Genomic DNA, 20,002 nt, shown 5'->3' on the forward strand with positions numbered 1-20,002 from the left:
TTTTTAAATTACAGATGCTACTAATTCAGGCCTAGAATTAGGGTGAATAACTATGCAAGGTGTGCAGAGTGATGTGAATTACAATCTTCATACTTGAAATTTGTCGTGTCTGATGTAAGATGACAAAGACTTCCTTTAACCTTCCCACCCAAGGCAGAAAAAGCTGCTCTACTAAAGGGAATAAAGTAACCTGAATTTTAAATACTACATATATATATTAAAATGCCAGGAAAGCAATGAGCATGTTTTGTTTACATTCAATGTGAGGCTTACTTAATCCTGTTCAGATATGTTGGATAACTGTGTTAAACAATGTCTTGGAAGGGGAAAATATTGTGATTTAAAACTCATTATGTAACATCGGAACTGCCAATTTTGTATTGATTTAAAATTAGAGAGGCATATTTATAGCACTTTTCGATAACATGTGCTAGAAAATAAATTTGCTGAATTCACAGTGCAGGTGAAGTATGAGCATCTAATAATCTCTTCATGTTCCAGCACAGAGAAAGGAAAGCTAAGCTTAATAAAGTCACAAACCCCACAATTTCTTAGAAACCATGGTCTGAATTCTGCCTCAGGAAATGACAAGCCTACTACTCACCTACCATGAACAAAAATAAGAAACACCTGTTGTCTCTTTGTTCTTAACTTAATTTACTCCCTCTGGCCACATTTGCTCTCTTGCTTTCTTCTGGAGAGGTGGCAGGAGCAGAAGTTAAGTCCTTCTAGCATTTTTGATGAAAGAAGTAGGTAAGTGTATACAGTTGTAAGATGCTGCTTCAACTTGCTCTGTTTTTTTTTTTATTAATTGTTTTGTTCTTGCTCTCTTACTTAATTATCCAGGATAGCAGGTAACTGCTGGAGGATACTTGCTTATGCAGACTCTTGGTCTGGCCCCATAAGACCATTTTTATGTTCTGAAGTCATTACTCTTTTATAAGAGTATAAAGTCTAATCAGTTGGGGGAACTTAACTGTTTTGTATTTTTTTATCATCTTGCTGTGACAAATATATTCCTCACGAGTTTATGTTCAAGTTAAAAAAAAGTAATGTAGATTCTCTGTAATTTTGGGGGCAAGAAAATCAAAGCCCTGTGTCTTCAGTCCCGTGACTGAATGTGTTTCAGCTGATGACACGTTGGCTTCTTCTGAAAAGTCTCTTCAAGGTTATGAAATAAAAAGGAAAAAGTTCTGGCCACTGCTCATCATAGGGGTTTCTTGTAAAATAATTCACATCAAATGAGTATTGCTTCCTGTTACGACACAACTGGCCGAAGAAAAATGGAGCTAGCGTGTATCTGTCTGTCTTTTCTGTCTGGAGAGGGGAGAAAAGAAAAGAAAAGAAACACCACCTGGTTTGTCTGCTTTTCTTTTTTCAAAGAGAGCATTCACAAATCCTAGTGGGATTCTTTACAGTCACTTAAAAGTCACTATAGTTGTGTGAAACTGTATATCCTTTAGGCAGCAAGAACAAAAGCTTCTATATGCGCTAAATATTGTTTCATTCAGGAAGTTATTCTTATGTGTATGTTTCCACAACTATTATCAGTAGAATTGAAGGGTAGCAGCAGTATCCACAAGTTGTCTGATTTCCTTCCCACGCTATCAAAGATTGAAACAACAAAGATGAAAATGTTGGGGGAAATGCCTGTAACTATGACATAAATTGCTTTCCAGAAAATATTTAAGGAAGTTGCCTTTAATATGTTGTTTATGGCATCGGAGGAGGCACTCTTGCCTGAAAGAGTTTGGTTGTATCTGATCTTCTAAGCATTCCCAAAGTCTGGCCTCAGGATGTTCTTCAGCGGGTTATGTTCTGCTTCTGGTTGTGGTAGCTCCTCCAGTGTTTCTAGGATGTTTATTCTGAACTTGTGTGAATGCATCTGAAATGATGGTGTAGCAAATACCTGTAAAATTTCCAGTTCAGCCAACTCAGGAAAGTTCAGAGGATAAAATCACATAGGAAATGATTACTCTTGCAGTGGTTTTTTTTAATTTTATTTTATTTTACAAGGTTCTATGATTAATACAGATTTTTTTTTTTTTTTTAATTATTGTTACTTCTCTTACAATGCTTGCTTGTGCCTCAGCTATATGCAGTGGGAAGCTTAAAGAAAATGAGCAGCTGCTAAGCCCTGTGGCACTGATGATATGTTGGAGCCTACATTTCCAGCTCCTGTTCCTGTCTGGGAAAAACCTTCCTGACATATGTCACGGCCAATGGAAATCCATGCCTGGTGAATGTTTTTATCATTGCTCAGCTCCCTTTTATGGCCTTATTTTGTCTAAATGTCAGGGGGCAGTTTCACGCACGTCCTGGTATAGGAACTGAGAGGAAGCACTTGGCATGGCAGCTGGTTGGGAAAGGCTGCCTAACATTCAAATTGGACAACCAGATGCTTCCTTGATTAGGATCTCTAGATTGGTGCTCTCCTAGAGTTTGGGAAGTGGTGAAGAACTGAACTGTCTGCCCAGGCTGCAGATTACCCTTCTCCTCCAAAAAACATCTGTTCCCACCCTTGTCACTGCTCCCACTCCAGGGCTTCTGCTGAGGCAGAACAAGAACGACCACAGAGATGTGTGTCCACCGTGAGCTCCTCTGAATGGGCTGAGCATGAAGAGACCCTGAAGCAATGTTTCACTGGAATCTGCAGGTCTGTTGTGTGACAGTGTCTCTGTTCTCTGTATCTGCCATTGCTATTGTTCTGATGCCTCATCCTTGCAGCTGAAATACCCGATTCCGATGAATTTCTCAGTTTCCTGGCTCAATAAAACAGCTCCTTTATTAGTGGTTAGGAATGCTTCTGGTGGGGGAGCAGGGAAAGAAAGCAAGCCTTTGCATAGATTAGCTATACAATTAGCAAGAGCAGATATCTTAAGTTATGTTGAGGCAGGAAATAGGGCTTGTGTTGGGGAAGGCCTGCCTTCTTATATACAGCAAAGGGTAAACGCCAAGGGAGTTAAATCTGCCCCTGGTGTTAGGGGAAAGGCCTAGATTATACATTTTTTTTTTTTAGATGTCTCTGTTCTGTCCAAGTCTGTTGTGTATTTGACCTTTTACAAAAATGAACAGTAGACATTGCCCAAAGTCTGGAGGAACAAAATGAGGCTTATTTAGAGCTCACTGAAGGAAGAGTTTCAACATTTTTCATAATCAAATGTATGTTATAGCTGGATTGCCAGCTGGAAATTTTGGAGATGTGAAAACTGAATTTAGTACACTCTAGGTTAAGATGGCTTCTCCAAAAAGAAAAAAAAAAAAAACCACACTTATAAACACCATTATTAATACTTAAGACAGATGAAAATGAGTCAGTTGACACCAAGTCTCACTTAGTGGACCCAACTGCTTTCTGCTGATCAGCTCTTGCTACATCTCTGATGCTATCTCAAAGGTTCACATTTACTGCAATATTAGTGGTTTCAAGGGCAGAGGTATCTTGTTCACTTGTTGTAGTGGACGATATAAAACCACAAAATAAAAATACTTAACAGCCAACCAGGACTGCCTTTTGAACAAGTGAGATCTGAATATCCATTTCCCCACAGTGTGTGCCATCATTCACGTCAGTATGAAGTGATGTAAAAGAAAATCAGAAGTGCAGGGTCAGGAACTATGCAAAATAGGGTGTTACTATGATTTTTACTACTCTAGACAATGAAATAAAGCATTGCTTCCTCCATAAGGCTCAAAGAAACACTGGAGGCTGCAATATATAGTTTTGCATGGCTTCATACAGGCTCTGAAGCAATGACAAAGATTTTCCTACCCTTATGTAATGTGCGTTTTTAAAAATGAAATAAAATAGAATACCTCTTCCCCTTTCAGCAGCATTATAGTTGCGTTGTTCCTAGCTGTGAGTAGTATACCTTAACAACAGGCACATGGAGTTATGTACACTACTCTTGACTTGCTAGGGATGACAAGAGAGGTGTTCCCTGCTTTATCTTGTGACCAGCAGGATCCCGTGCAGGGCACAGACCACCGCCACGAACAGGACAAGGTAGCAACGAGCCAAGACCTTGCACCTTCAAGAACCTGCTGTTAAAATGCTGGTTGTGTATCCATGTCTAATTCCTGTCTTGGGTTTTTTCTGAGTTGTCTACCCTTGTTCTCACCAGGCTTGCAAGACCCTCCTCTGGCAGAGTGCACAGCTCCTGTGTGCTCTGCTGTTCTCTGCCTGTGCAGCCAAGCAAGCGCTGGTGTGGCTGAGCAGCTGCTTATTTGCCTAACTCGCTAGCAAATGCTCAGGGGGCATTTCTTAATGTTCTGCGTGTTGGTCACAATTGATTTGTTAATTAGCATAGTGGTGGGAAGCAAGGATCAGTGGTTTTGTTTTTCTGTCTCTCTTCCACTAACTTGCTTTTTGCTTCAGGTAAATGATCTGAGCTCTGTCTGCATCCTCATTCCTGTAAAACAGGAGTTGATAATACCTACCAAGGAGCTGTTTGTGAACATTGCTGAGCTCCTTAGCATCCTCAGCAGGAGGCAGCATAGAAGCATACAGTCAACAAAATTTCAAAACAACCCAGTTTAAAATAGTTTCAAAAACCTTGTGCTAGCCCCACAGTAGCTTACAGTCCTCTCCTGATGGTTCCACCAGTGCTTTAAGAAGTTGCAGCCAAAGGTTTTTTCTGGCCCTCCTCTCCCCAGTCATTGTTCCCATATGCTTTGTGAAAACTCATGCTAGTGAAAACTAACCACTTCATTTGTATTTTTTCAGGTTAATTTTCAGCAGAAGTTCCCTGATCTAACTGGCCACATAGTTTCATGACTGCTCATGCTTAGAGAAAAGACACAGTAGAACACACATGTGAGTAGAGGTAGGGCTGCCTCTTTCAGTTGCAGCATGCGTTTAGATTAGCTTAAATTCATTGGGAAAACCAAGTTTTGGTGAAGCTTCTCCAGTTAATGGTAGATACCTCAAAAGGCTCGTTAAGGTTAGGTTACCCCACAATGTTTTGATTAACCTTGCTTCTTAACACACAGATAAAAATTTGATCCTATGAGTTAGCTGAAATTTGGTGACCCACTATGTTTAGGAAACAATTATTTACAGAAATCCTATAGTCAGCTTTTTCCTGACTATCTGGTGTGAGGTAGCAGAAGGGAAGCATGTCTAGCTTGTGCTCTGACGCAGTCATCTTTGTATCGCTGTCTGAGCTGTGGCCTTCCAGGGAAGGAGCAAGCTTGGTATCTCAGCCCTGTGCTCTGCCTGAGCTCATTAAAAGCTATGACTCAGCTGAGGTCTTCTGTAATCCCCAGGTGAAGCAGAAGATAAACGGGATATCCAAGTTTGTGAAAGCCATGGAGTTAAGGGACTTCTCTGGGATAGTGACAGACTTCACTTAACACCTTGGAGACATAGTAAAGTAAGTTAAACAGAGTATCAAGAACGTCTTACACAGTTTTCTCTACTGTAGAGAATCCCACTCCCAGATAACAAGGTAGTACAAGCTGAGTACTTGAGTCAGCATTCCTGGCTGCTACAGTAAAAATCTAGTAACAGTCCCATTACACAAAGTGGTCTTCCTGTTTTAAAAGATGAGAAAATCATTAAATTGTCATGTTCGTTACTGATGTATCTTACACTTTCAGATTTTTTTTTGTTTAAAAGTCTACATCCCAACAGCAATGGACAATCTGCATCATAAAGTAATGCACCATTAAACATATGTAAATGTGGAGAAAATATTTAAATGCTAAGAGGTTTCTGAAAAGGAAATTGATATGATGTGTTTAATAAGTGTCCTAATCTAAATAAGATGCTAATGACCATTTCCTAATAAGGTAAGAGAGAGTGCTAGGAGGTGTTCTTTTATTTTTGTTCCAAATGAATCGTTTATCCTTTAGGTGCCTGTTTGATGCTCACTAGCTTTTGTTCAGCATACAGCTGTGAATGCAGCTGCCTACAATAATGGTAGCTGGAAAGAAACAGTTCAGTGTTTGATTAAAAAAACTATGGTAGCTGCTGTTCCTGCTAAAACAGTTCCTAGGTGGTCATGGCTGTTTTTTTAATAGTTAAGTGTGTCCATTAGTGTACATAAGGAACAGCTAAAGGCATTCAATTACATTGTTAACGGGCTAACCTTGTGTGACAGGACTAATGTGGTCCTTGACCAAGAATTGATTTACTTCAGGTTCTCTTCAGATTTCAAAAAAAAAGTACAAAGTATTAGAAGATGGCAATTAGAGCAACAGTTGGTAGCTTTTCACTGAAGTTTAAAGAAATTACACTCCACTGAAAAATGTCCAGTGGATCTCAGAACTTTTCAAGTAGACATTAAAAACAAACCGTGCTACTACTTTTGGCTTTACCAGAGTAAGTCTGTAGTAAAATTATCAAAGCCACTGCTTAGGAAGCATAGGCAAATACATCAGTTTTGGAGTACGCTTTTCCGCTGTGCGGAGTAGTTCTCTAATACAACTGGAATTACATGGCCCCAGATGTCCAGCTTCAGCAAGAAGTTCAAAAATTGCATTTTACTTTGTAATTGCCAGGAGACCCTACCAAGTCTCCCAAAGTATGCAAATCCTACTCAAACTTATTTTTACAATATTTTGTTCCCTTTTCTGTAGGCATCTGATGGGAAGAAAGTACGCCCAGATAAAAGGTCATCTTAAAGTGACCTTTGAAAAACTGCAAGATGCTCTTGTTTCTTTGGTATGATGTCATAAGGTCAGGTTTTAGTCCTGAATGAAGACACTGGAAAGCCAGTTTGATTAATGGTTGGTTGTGTTATTCTTTTACTTTTTGATGGTTAACTTTCTTGGTTGGGAAATATAGTGTCTCCCCTGGGAGCTTCAGACAGAAAGTGCTCTGACAGAAAAATACACCGAATCCTGTAGGTAGTAGTTTTTTTGCACAGGTAAAAATGTGTGGAGAGATGAATCAGTAGAGTAGCTGATGTGTGGTGGTGGGTTTTTTGAGTTGGTTGATGTGTGTGTTTGTTTTCAGAAACTTGAACACAAGGCACGGGTTTCTTTTTGTTTTCTTTCTTTTAAAGCAGCTTATTCAGCTGTGAAGACGTGGGGTTGCTGTTTAATTAGCTGTTTAGAATTGTACGCTTTGCATAATCACTATTTGACTCTGAAAAAAAGGAAGTTCAGACTATTTGTTACTCAACTAAAACAATCTAAAAGGTGAATCATACTTTCCGATTTCTCTTTGTTGTGCTGAAGTTTTGAGGTAACTCATTCTTCCAGGGAAAGACATTGACTTTTGCCTGATGGGTTGTTATTATTTCAGTCTTATGTATAGTCTTATCTTTCAAGTAGAATTTCCCGTTGGTAGAAGGGGATATATTCCAAGATACTGGGACATGAATAGTTTATTTGACTTGGGAGTGGTGAAAAGAATAAGCTGTTATGCGGTGTTAAATATATATATATATATATATATATATGTGTACACACACACACACATATATATATATAAATCAAACCACAAACTGACAAATCTCAAATATGAAACACTCAATTACACAGTCATGTGTGAGATTCTCCCATATATATACACATACGTGCGTATGTGTATTTATGTTCATAACAACCTCCTTAAAATGTTTTGCACTGGTTACTTTTTACACTGTAGTAGAACCCAAACATGCTTGTCAAAGTCCTTATTCTATCATATAAGACCAGAAACAAAAAAACTTTTTCAAAAATGTTTAAATACATAAATTTATTTTGTAACCAATAGCATAGCTAACTTCAGCAGCAGGATTTGGGCCTGATTGCCATCTCTTTTGCTCTTGATGGGGCTTTGGGTACTGGCACTTGCTGAAGATGTGGACTGAGGCGGGGGGATGTACGGGTGGTACTGTGTTGCAAGTACTTCAAGGTAGGTGCTCGTAAAGTGTCCAGCAATATTCCTGAATTCCTGTTTTGACTGTTGTCTATAGATATTGATGCAAAGCTCCTTTCATGACAAAGGCAGGAAGCTTTTAACATGAAAACGGTCAAACTGTTGTCACAATTCAAAGCAAATATAAGGCCTGGGTAGAAATACAATATAAACATTCCCAGGAGAGCTTCTTGCGACTTGTTATGCAGAGCAAAGTTGGCACAGTGTCCCATTTGCAACGCTAAAAATCAAATGATTTTTTTTGTTTGTTGTTTTTATAATATTTAAGTGACATTTTATTTGGTTTAAGAATTGGCTGCTGACGCACAAGGCTTCTCTGTCCACTGATTCACATCAGACGAGCACTCTTTCTGTAGTCACAAGTGTCTGCTACACAGACTTGTTTTTGCAATTGAAAAATCAATAGTTCATTCATGGCCAAGATAAAGAGCTCAAACCCATTACAAGATTACCACCACTGTGAAGACTTCCAATTGTATTCGTACTAAAGGAGGAGGAGACTGAGAGTGTTTGCTACTTATAATTTGGTTTGCTGCCTATTTTATCTTTTTTTTAATGTATCTATCACTGGGCTATCTAAGTAACAATAAACTACTTGCTCAAGTGTTATACTAAATATTGCTTTCAAGATAACTTAGTATAATGAAAACGAAACTTGTTTTGACGATGATAAAAATGTTTGTTCAATAATTTCTACTGTAATTCCCAAGTGAGCAAGCAGCCCATGCATTCATGAAGAAAAACAATGTCATTAGTTGTTATTCAATAATATCTCACACCTGAAAAACACAAACTGCTGTCTAACTGATTAAATTAATTTATCTGCAGGAGGAATCCGTATAGGGGAGGGAATGTACAAAATCTCAGAATAAAATGAGCAAATGTGTAAGATTAAAGGGAAAGCCATCAATTTTGAATTAGATTACAGGTTAACAAATCTTCATATTTGCAACATACTATAGGAATAATGGAAATAGGCCAAAATTGGCAATCATTTGTGTATTTAATCAAATGTTTAAGAACTTTTTACCTCTTGCTGCCACCATGGCAGTTACTGTTTCTTAAATCGTAAAAACCTATAGTCATCTGTAGAACTTGGTTCTTTGCCTGAGTGTATGGATGAGAGGCTATCAGAAAAATAATCATTGTTAGCTCCTGCTATGGTGAATATATTGGTTGTTTGAAAGACCACAGTTCTAGACCTGGTATTTTCTGCAGCCTGTTTCTCTCACTGCATAGTCCTCAGCAATCGCTGGGCTGTGTTTCCATTTACCATTTATTAAGGGTCAAATCTGATTCACTTCTTCCTGCCTGACATACAGCAACTGTGGCTGCTCCCCTGTTGGTGCGGCTGTACTCTAACCCAGCCTTCTGAAATGATCCAGTTACAAAGACTGCTGAAAATATTTTTGGCATTTTTGCCTTTTCTAATTGGTGTTTCATGGATTGAGAGCACTGTGTAGCTTTGGCTTGTTTTGCCTGGGCTCAGCACAGTTGTGCCAATGGCATCTTTGACACCGGTGTGATCACAGCTTGTTCCATAGCTTGTGGTAAGGTTTAGGTTTGACCAGTGATGTGCAGGGTCCAGAAGGGGCCAGAAGAAATGCTGATATTAGGGCTCTTTATGTCTTAGGAAACACTGTACAGGGCAAATCTCTGGGAATGTCACCACAGAGCTGTCACTTTAATCAATCATTGTGTTTCCCCTATTACTTCATAAACTTGCAACAGAAGGAGAACTTTTAAAACCCTTCAATGATGGGTGGCATTTGCTTGCTTTTTAATATACTGCAGTTGCTTATCTCTTGAATTGTTACACAGTCTGAGCTTCTCAAAAACAAACAACAACAAACCAACCCCAGAAAGTATAAAGAGAAATGCACAGAACAGGGAAGAGTTAATAAAGATCCTTTCTATCATAACAGGTTGCAATGCCGTGAGTCTGGAGCCCTTCTAGTGTCTCAGAAGAAGAACCTGACATTGCGTTGGTTCTAGAACACCACCATGTGAAGATAGAGTAGATGTCTGTGTAGTAGGTGAGATGTTGTAGAAGTACCTGCAGAATCTCTTCCAGGTTTCAGTGATTTGCCTATGCTTCTGACAATGACTAAGTCTAAGTCTATTTTGCAAGTGTTATTTTTTCTTTTGCCCGTCTTAACAACCAGTGAACAAGTTATTATGAATTCTTGGTATTTTACATTAGAAATTGCATGTGCTTTGGGCCTTTAATTTCCATGGATTTTTATTTTGTGTTCTAGTCAGTTTGTATATGAAGAAATACCTCCACACTTCAAACATTTTCTAAATTCTAATTCAAAAAAACCTTTTGGTACATGTTAAGTACTCATATTGAAGCTCATTTCCCCTATAACTTTCAGTGTGAGAAGAACTTGGCTGCTCAAACATTCACAAAGTGAACTCAATTATAAATATATTACGTTTCTTGGTGTTTGAGGTGACATTGATGCAAAATCAAGAGGAAATTCCATAAAAAGGAATTAATCATGGTTCTTATAGGATTTTTTTTTCCTCATTGGAGACAATCTAGCCTTATTCTTCAAACAACCACTCCTTATGCTTCCATCTGATTAAACATTTTAGTTTAGTTTTCTTGAATTTTCTTTAAAATGGAAGTACAAATATTAGCTGGGAGGTTTCTGAGTTGCAGGGCTCCAGCTGCAGCACAGGAGCCTTCAGGAGAACACAGATCTGGACTGCTAAGAATTAAGTGCAGTTCTTCAAAGAATCATTTCAGAAATGTGTGAGTAGAACTGCTCTGCAGCATACCAAATCTTAGTCACTTGTGCTTCGGCTTTTGCAATAGCCACGTGAAAAAGAAAGGGTTATTTATTAAGAGCAGAACAGTTCCCTTTTAGTTCTGTAGCAATCATGTCTCTTTTTTTCCAGTCCATGGAAAGTGTTATCTCAGGCAGCTTTGTGCAGGAAGTTCTGTTTATCACTTCCTCACAGTTGCAGTTTGTCTAGGACTTAAATATATGATATCAGATTGCATCAAAATGTGGGCCTTTGTGTGCTTAACTCATCAAAGGAGTGGACCCTCAGGACTTGATATCACTTCACTACATATGCAGTCATGTAGCAAAACAAAGTCTATCTAAACAGGACAGAACTATTTCTGTTGGTAGTGTAGCAAAGCTAGCAGAATTGCTGTAGTTTCAGGTATCTGCACTGTTTCACTTCTTGGTTTTAAATTTATCACTTTTTAAAAAAGTGACACGGTTTGCCTGTTTTTACTATGTAAACTGTGACAACAACCAAAATATTACTCGTACAATCAAAAAAGGCCAAAAAACCAAACCCAGCTGGGATTTACTTGGTGTGCACTGCTGCAATGCCTGCTTACTTTGCACTCTACAATTTTGAATCCACATGTTTTCGGCCGGATATTATTTCAGCAAATCGAAATGGTAGATGGTTATCTCGATGATTATGTGTCAAATAAGTTTAACGAGACTATAACAAATAAGAACAATAGTTACTGTAGGAGGTCAGCTACAGCTCATGAACCTGCTCTCCCACCTTTGTGGTTATGTTTCTATTTTCTGTACCCTTGATAAAGGAGTTCCCTCTTCAGCACAGCAGGCTGTGTTGCCAGATGTTAGTCTTTCTGGGCAGCCACAGGAAGCCTATTCAAACTGTGTAGCAACACTTCTGCTCTAAGCAACAGCTCCTCTACACTGACTCTGGTTTTAATACCACCCTCTCCCACGCCCCTTGTAGTATCTTACTTAACTGTATTGGCCCTTTTACTGAGCACAAGTGGGTTTCATGTTAGCTGATAAGTGTCCGGCTGTTGCAGAGCCTGATGCCCGCTTGCTAGTCTGGGAAGGTGCAGCTTCGGGTCCATTTCTGTTCCTTCCCACATGCTTCTGGTGCGTGTTTTGACCATGTGATAGATGCAAAACTGTGACTATGAAGTTAAGCTGGTATCCACCCTCAGATCCATGATGTAACATGGTCTCTGTTTACTAAAATCTGCTAGTACTATAAAAAGGAAAAAAAAGTTGAAATTACTCAACAGTAAAAGGCAAAGTAAAAGTCTATTCTCTCTTGATGTCTCTTTTCTTACTTGTGAAAAAAAAATGTTATTAATAGAATGCGGACAGAAACTGATTGAGGTTTTGTTCTTTGCTTTTGCTGTTTGTTTTTTTTGTTGTTGTTTTTGTTGTTCCCTCCCCTTTTTCTCATTATTTTAACTGCTGTATGGGTTGAGGAACATGATTGAGAGATTACTCCAAATCCCATCAAGCAACTGCTGGGGGAGCCAGTCAGTGATGTGACCTGAGCAGAGCCATCCTGCCTGAAGGAAGGGGCCCCAGAGCCCAAACCTGTAGGCTTGACTTGAGCTTCTGGCAGACCCTTCCTGTAAATCCTTGAGAGTGAGCTGGGAAATAATCCAGTTTTCTAATTCCACTGTTTTCCACTCTGCCTTGCTATGCCAAGGAAACCCTGAGAGGCACTTTGTGTCTTCCTGCCTTCAATTGCTGCCTCCCACCACTTTTTCCACAGGAGGGGTGGTGTGGGCCATAGCAATCATTCAGTGCAGCTAAGGAAAGTTTTGAAAGGTATAGGACGTGGTGCTTGGTGCTGTAATTTTGAGCACTGTCAGTCTTTTGTGGGGAACAAACTCTCACTGCTGGCTAGAAAACAGGAAAGTGGATTTATTCTTTTTTTTTCTTACAAAGAAGCTGAACTTTCCTCCCCTTCTCTTTCAGTTTGATTACACAGCAAAAGCGGAAGTCAAGATCCCACCTTAAAAACTGTCCTGCTGCTCCAAAATCGTTTTACTTTGAAAATAACAGTACTTTGCTGGAAACCAGTGCATGCTGTTGCCTTGTGAAGAATACTGCCATTTTCACCATGGGGGCAAAACCCCCTGTTTTTGTTAGTCAATATGGATAATCAGTGCTGTGAATCAAGTTTACAGGTACTAATTGGCCCTATAGCTTTTTGTATAGACACATTTGCACAGTGAAAACTAGAGGTTTTGTTTAGTTCTGCTTTGTGGAACCTCTTACCACCTTAAAACTGCGTTCTGCACTCAACTGACTTTTTTGGGGGGTTGGGGGAGCCAAGTGGGGGAATGACAAGAAGTTGTAGACAGTTACTGTCTTGATAATGTTGATCTCTTCTTGATGTTTGTAGTTATAGATATTGCTGTTGCCTGCACTGATTAACACAATAGTCTTTTTTTTTTTTTTTTTTTTGTATGGTCTTAAATGTTCAGGTAGGTGATGGTCCCCTATATGTCACTGAGGACGTCCAGAGTGTCCACCTCTCCTGACAGTCTATGGCGTGTGGACTCTAGAGGGCATGGAAGGTCTACTCAGCTAAATTACTAGATTCACTTTTCCAATTAAGGTGATGCTTTTAATTTTATTACTTTTTTAACCAGTTCTATGATCCTGATTCAGGGCCCTTGTGTCCTTGCTCAGAAAAGCATGTAAGATAGTGTCAACTTTAAAGTTCTGCTTAAATCCAACCAAGGTCAACTACAATGAAGAAGCACCAGCTTAATGGTTTCTTGGCTGTGCGCTGCTGTAGGACTCCCAGGGATGCTAATACATGTTAATTAAAACTTGTTATCACCAGGCTAGCAAGACCGTTCACACGTTTTCCAGAGACACCACAGGATTTAGGCTGTTGTCCTAATTGCTATTGTTCAGACTGCTGACTATTATATTTACCACAAGCTGTTTTCATCTTGTTGGGAGCCTGGTGCTAAACTGAAAAACAACACCTATCTTAGCAATTTGTTGCCTTCTGGAAGCTGAAGCAATTACAACTGTAGTCTGCAGACAAGCTTTATATAGTGTATGTAAATTTTTGGCTGTGGTTCCAATAGATGGCTTTTAGGGAACCTTGTAGCTGATTAGAAATGCAGGGCTCTATGACATAAAGAACAACATACAATATTTCTGTTTGGTGGTGGTTTTGGTGTGTTTTGTTTTGTTTTTTGTTTTGTTTTTTTCAAGTTAAACATAGCTGATTAACCAAGATATATGTGATCATGCTTTTCATGCCTGATCACATCTGAACTTATCCTATGAGACAGTGGATCCACAACTTCAGTTTGTGTTTGTTTAGCATCAATGACTCTTTCAGAGATGGGTTTCTCGGTCCCATAGCAGTTTCAGCTGTTCTGAAGACCACAACACTTGTACAGTCATGGTGATAGTCCAAGCAAGTAAAGCAGAGAGGCCCTTCTTCTCAGTCTAAAAGAAATGGGTACCTTAATCTCTGACCATTTCCCTCATTAAATCTGGTTTGGTGTTAAATTAGCTTTGCTATGGCAGCTATCTGTCGCTGAAAAGCACAGTCCCACTTCTCTCTCTGTGCTGAAGTTTCTTGCACCTTTTCTTGTACCAGGAGCAATGGTTGTCTGGCCTGGCAGTCAGCCAGTGGAGAGAGAGCCAAACCGGAGGAAAACTAATTCTATCGAGAAAATGAATTTTTTTTTTCTGCCATTCTCATTCCCTGATCCAGCCTGGGGAGAGGTCAGGAAACTTGTATCCCGGGCAGCAGATCCAACCTTTTGGGCAACAATTCTCCATAAAACTATGCTCAGCAGTAGATTAAGATTGAACCTCAAATGTCTGACTTTCTAAATTGCTTTATTCTCTTTTGTATTTTCAGGTACGGTTGTTAACCTGATTTTAAAAGGAAATTCAGATCACAAACAATAGACTTTTATTTAAACATTGATTTACTTCGAAAAAAAAAATTCATAAGATTTGTCCTCCACTTAAACAAAGTTTGAGGTTGCAAAAAGCCCTTGGTTATGCTTCTATTTGTTTCACTTTTCACACTCTTCTCCACTTCCTTCTTTGGCTGGAATACTTCCAGCCCCATCAGAACCTGGAAGTGCCAGAAATAAACCAGAGGCACCCATTTCTGCGAAGCCTGAGTCTTCTTGTGCTGTAGGTCCTAGGCCAGGATTTGGAAAATCTGGATTCAATTTTCTGCTTTGTCACTCATTTGCAGTTTAACATTGGGTACGTTATTTAGTAATTTCAGTCTATGCCTCAGACTCCCATCTATGAAACAGCTGATATCTCTTTACCTCAAAGAAGCGCAATAAGTTCATTTGTAGTTCTGCAATGTTCTGATGCTGTGCTGCTTGGAGCCATTTTCAAGCACAGACGCTCTTTCAGAACAACAACGAAGTGCTGTTGCATTTGAATAAACACAGGATTTGTTTTTGTTTCTCAGATCATTATTTTTATCTTGTTTTAACCTGCTGGAGAACAAGCTGTTGTGTTTGTTTCTGGAGACACATATTATTCCAGCCCTAAGCAGCTCTGTGTGTATCTACTGTGGCAGTGTCATGCCTGGCCGGCTCACCTGGAATCCAATGTACTAGACAGACTATCTTCTCTGGGCCTGAAGTTACTGAAGATTTATTAAACTATTTTCATTAAATGTTTTTTTTTTTTCTTTTAAGACCTAAAGGTTGGCAAATCCTGAACAATTAGCATAGTTGTGCTTTTATCTAATAGTGTGATTTACTGGGCAGTGCATGTATATACTATATGTCTAGCTCCATATTTAAGCAGGGAAGGAAGGACTTAGAGATCCTGATTCTGTAAATCAACTTAACATCTCACATACTCAGTTTCTGATGACCCACTCTGACTCTTTTGCACATTCAGAACTGTATTCCCAGATGCACAAGAGGATGGTGCATTTCAAAAATGGCATATAAACAACTGTATCTGAAGGGTAGCTACATGTCTAATCAACCTTGGATCCAGTTAATGATCTGAAGATTATGCTTGTTAGGCTGGGAAATGGTGGATCAAGTCACTTGCTAGTTTTAATGAAGGATTTTTACTCTCTAGATATTTTATTTCTAAAAATGAATAACGTAAGTGTAGCACAGAGAAAGGTGTTGATGGGGATTCTTCGATGCTACAACAGTCCTCAGCTATTACATTAAGACCACATCAAACCCCGCGGTCCTTCTTCAGTCAAAATGTAGGAGGCAATGATGTAGCTTATCATATCATTACAGATAGTAGGTATGAATAACACATTATTAACACGTTACCCCTTTTCATGAGTTAGCACCTTGAATATACTGCAAGACTTTGAGTCTAATTTTTGGAGGGGCTAAGTAAGTACAAAAATTAAAATATTTAATCCTGGAATTAGTGTATGTGCCATTAGTTAGAAACGCAAACCATACAAACAAAACTATTTGCAGCAAACTACTCAAAAAGATACATTGCAAAGGAAATACTTGCAAGTAATTAGATTCCCGGGAAAATTTTCATCACAGCTGCCTCAGCAGCTGTCAGATGCCAGCTCACAGAAGACAAATATTAAAGTCTATGTAAACATAACTAAGTAATGGTTTATGTATTGGATTCTCCATTGTTCTTAACAGACCGGACTTTTAAAATAATTCTTCAGCAAATAACTAAACTATTTATTAAGTAGCCACTGTACTAACTGAAAGACAGTTATTTGTATTTGCCATTACACAATGAGTAAGCTGGCTTTTGAATCATAGCTATGTACCTATGTCACTCTGTTACCATGACACAGATACTATGCTATTCTATTTTAATTTTTTCATAGTATTAGCTGCTTTTATATTAAGTGGTCTACAATAAAAAAAAATCTGTATGCACTTGTGAGTTTAGATAGAAAGACTGAAGTTGAACTAAAAGGAATTTTCATTGCAGTAGGCTTTAAGAATAAATGAAAGATTACTTTGAACTTGAAGCCCACTGAATATCCAAATTTAAAGTGTTTTCTCTTGGAGATGCAAAAACTGGAATAATTGCTAGCTACTTCAGAAGTACAGAGAAATCCAGAAACTAAGTTGGAATAAGATGCTGTAGCTTTCAGTACTTGGCACATTATTGTTCTTGGATGAATGTTTGCCAAAGGCAGGTATAGTTATTGATTACTGTGGTGTTGTGACATTGCATACAATTGACACAAGGCTTTAGAAAACATATGCAAGCTGGTTTGGGGTAGGATTGGATATGTTACGTAGGCACAGTTTTCTGAACTCCTCTTCAAGGAGTTAAAAGTTAGTTGCATGGTTTTAAAGAGCTTATCTGAGTAAGTTCACGTCTTGGAGTCCTTACCTGGTGAACTGTGTATTTGATTTTAATAGGCTGGTTCCATTTTAAAGGACTGATAGAAATGAGACCTGTGTCTATATGGTTGTGTAGAATCTGATTTATGAAAATGTAGGATTTTATGCTAAACAAGAGTTTCTGTGGGTAACATACAAATGTTCTTTGCACTAATCATAATTTCAAAATCTTATTGTAAAGCTGTTTTGAGGGATTGGGATAGGAGGTGGTTCTGGTGTTTGAGGGTTCTTCTCATGTTGGAGTAGTTCTCTCTCCTTTCAGCTTGTGAGTAGGATGCTCCTGAGCCTATAAAAGCTAGGACTCTGCTAAACACTCCCTGCTTTACAATCTGTCTAGAGAACTAGAGATTGGGAGTGTCTAGTGACCTCTTACCTCTTAGCACTTTAACAACTGGTGGCTGAGTGTATGGGTACAGGCCTTGGTTAACTGCATAAATGCTATAGGGGGAGACAACTCATGATCCTGAGGTCTTGGCACTTCTCAGTGAGTGAGTGATTCTTAAATTAACCAGCAAGTGCAATGAGGAATAAGCCACCAGGTCTGCTGTACCGTGCCATTGGCAGAAGATAAATACAATTGCACAAGCACAATTGTTTTTTGCGGTGCTTCATTATATTCAGTTTCTTCTTTCCAGCTATTAGATACCAGCTGTGTCCCCTTGCACAACTGTGCTCAAGTATGACATCAAAATAATCTAATTAAAATAACACTCATGGTTTACCTGTAAGGGACTTGAGCAGAGTGGAATAGTTCTAGTCTTAGTTTAAAAGATGTCAGCTCTGTGTACATACCCCAGCCTGTTAGCTAAACTCCACTGCCTTCTAACCTGTACAGAGTTGAGCACCTTCATTTTTAATGACAGGTGCTTTAATAATTTTGAAAACATGTATGAAGTTTCATTTTTGGAATTTATTTGTTATTCCATACACTGTGATAGGTAGGTGAGGAAGAATTACAAAAACTCCATGTGCAGAAAGAATGATTTGATGAATCCTGAAGAACATGGAATCTGTTTCCACAACTTCGTTATTGCATTAACTGTTGCTAGGACATGACTGATTCAGGCATCATAAAACTGTGTAGAACAGCTTCTACTTTTTTTGAAGGATTCTTGTACAAAAAAGGCAGTTAAAATAGATAAAGAATGGTATTTTATAACAATTATATTACTGATGCAATCTGAATGTTTCATCTTGAAATTATTTATATACTTGCATAATGTTCTGGATGAATTTTAAGAATTCTTCACCAGTTTTCAGAAATGTCACTACATTGATTTGGCAGAGAAGATCACACTACAGTCTAGTTGTGGATCTCACAAGGGAGCATAGAGGGAATGCAGAGAAGAAATGTGATGTTTCTGTTTTCTTAGCCAGGCATTTCTGAATTCCACAAAGTGCTCCTGTGTGGCCCTTCTCAGATGTTTAAGAATTAACATTAACAAGAAAATAACCAGAACAGACCAGTGGCCTACAAGTGGAAATTCCACTGCCTCAAAATCTGTAAGTTAAAATAAGGGAGAAGCAGATGAGATCATTTTGTGAAAGAAGAGACAGATAATGAATATGTGTCTTTGCATTTGGTGCCCTAATAACTGACAATAATGATGAATTTGGATGTTAACTTTCGGGAATGTCACATGTGAGAAGGCACATTTCTAAGGCACCAAGGAAGTCATTTAGCAGTCAAGCAAAATCAGAAGGCGTTATGTCATTGTTCCTCATGACAGAAATCAGAAGTGACCAAAAATCTGTTTTTTCAGTGTGAAAAACAAGAACTTGGTCTTATGTACAAAATGACAACTCCTAGGAAGAGACCTAGCAGGGAGAGTGCTTTTTCTATGGCTGAGTCCTTCAGCCTTGGAAAACCACATAATTGCCAAATCCAGCTCCGAGGCACCCCCTGGCCAGGCCGTGGTGCTGTGTCGGGGGTGGCCACCTTTGGAGGTTTGGCTTCCCCACCGAGCGAGGGGGTGCTGTGCTTTTGCTACTGCTTCTCTTTCTGCTCACCCCCCGCCTCACAGGAGCCTCTCACTGCTGCATGGGGGGATTTCAAACATTGTTGGGCAAATCTTCTCTTTTTTTGGATGGTTGGACTCTTCAATGTTTTTGAGGGAGGAGGGCCTGGTTTCTTTGTGCTGGGGGTCTACACAAGTTCTTGACCTGGTGGGATATTTAGGGCCAGGGGTTGTGAGGGTGCATCCTCAGTGAATCCTTCCCACTTCATCCTTTTGGAAATGGTGCCTGTTGGTGGATTTCCAACTTTCTGACCCTTTGAAAATTTGTACTTGTTGGGGACAGTGGTCACACTGCTATCCCAGGTGTGGCTGGGTCTCACAGGGCACAGGCCTATAATATCTGGTTTATTGGCAATTGCCACCTGTCACAACAAGCTTTCCTCGTTTTGACCACCTTGGGGCACAGCAGAAGCTGCCGCTTTTATTCACAGTGGTCAGAAAGAACAAGGCTGAACTGTTACACAGGGGGAGATTATTTAGCTGAGTGGATGGGAGCTGTGCTGTGCCATTTGCCCACAGAAAATGTTCCAACTCTGATCAGTTTCCTAGCCTAAGTGAATCCTCTGATGCCTTATAGTAAGAGAAGTCATCTGTACCTTGACAGTGAGGGAAGCCAAAGATGCAAAAATAGGGTTCCATAATTTACTAGCTGGAACCAGCAAATGTTAAAACAGCACCATGTGTACCTATCCAGCTAATGTATATCTACGTAAATTAGAAGTTTTTGCTTGGAAAGCCCAGGTATGGCACATTCATGCTGCAAACAGAGCTGCAATGACCCCTGTGGCTAAGGAAGGAGAACTGAAAGGCACAGTAAAAAGTGTTCCTGAGACTATGTCAAACATGACTGCCTATGGCATGGGACTTTAAAAGACTCCAACAATAAGCAGCTCTGTGTTGTACTGAACTATTTAAAGTGATCTGAAAATGCTTGCTATCTCGTAACCAGTAGGAATGACGAAGTAACAGGCATGGAGCCCG

The 20,002-nt window shown here is 39.3% G+C and overlaps 1 long non-coding RNA gene across 8 annotated transcripts; it reads left to right on the plus strand.

Moving 5' to 3' along the window:
* The first annotated feature begins 436 nt into the window (after nt 1-436).
* On the plus strand, nt 437-19,481 carry LOC110362213 (uncharacterized). Of its 8 annotated transcripts, none has more exons than XR_010473482.1 (6): nt 437-753; nt 2,543-5,375; nt 6,583-6,732; nt 9,796-9,906; nt 12,607-12,818; nt 13,119-19,481. It is a non-coding gene; the product is annotated as an uncharacterized LOC110362213 (long non-coding RNA). The 8 variants fall into 8 exon arrangements; XR_010473483.1 differs by having other exon boundaries at nt 2,543-2,656; nt 5,269-5,375; nt 6,583-9,906; XR_010473484.1 differs by having other exon boundaries at nt 2,543-9,906; nt 13,119-13,252; nt 14,528-19,481.
* The last annotated feature ends 521 nt before the right edge of the window (nt 19,482-20,002 follow it).

This window comes from Columba livia, chromosome 6 (genome assembly GCF_036013475.1).
Source record: "Columba livia isolate bColLiv1 breed racing homer chromosome 6, bColLiv1.pat.W.v2, whole genome shotgun sequence".
NCBI classification, from domain to species: domain Eukaryota; kingdom Metazoa; phylum Chordata; class Aves; order Columbiformes; family Columbidae; genus Columba; species Columba livia.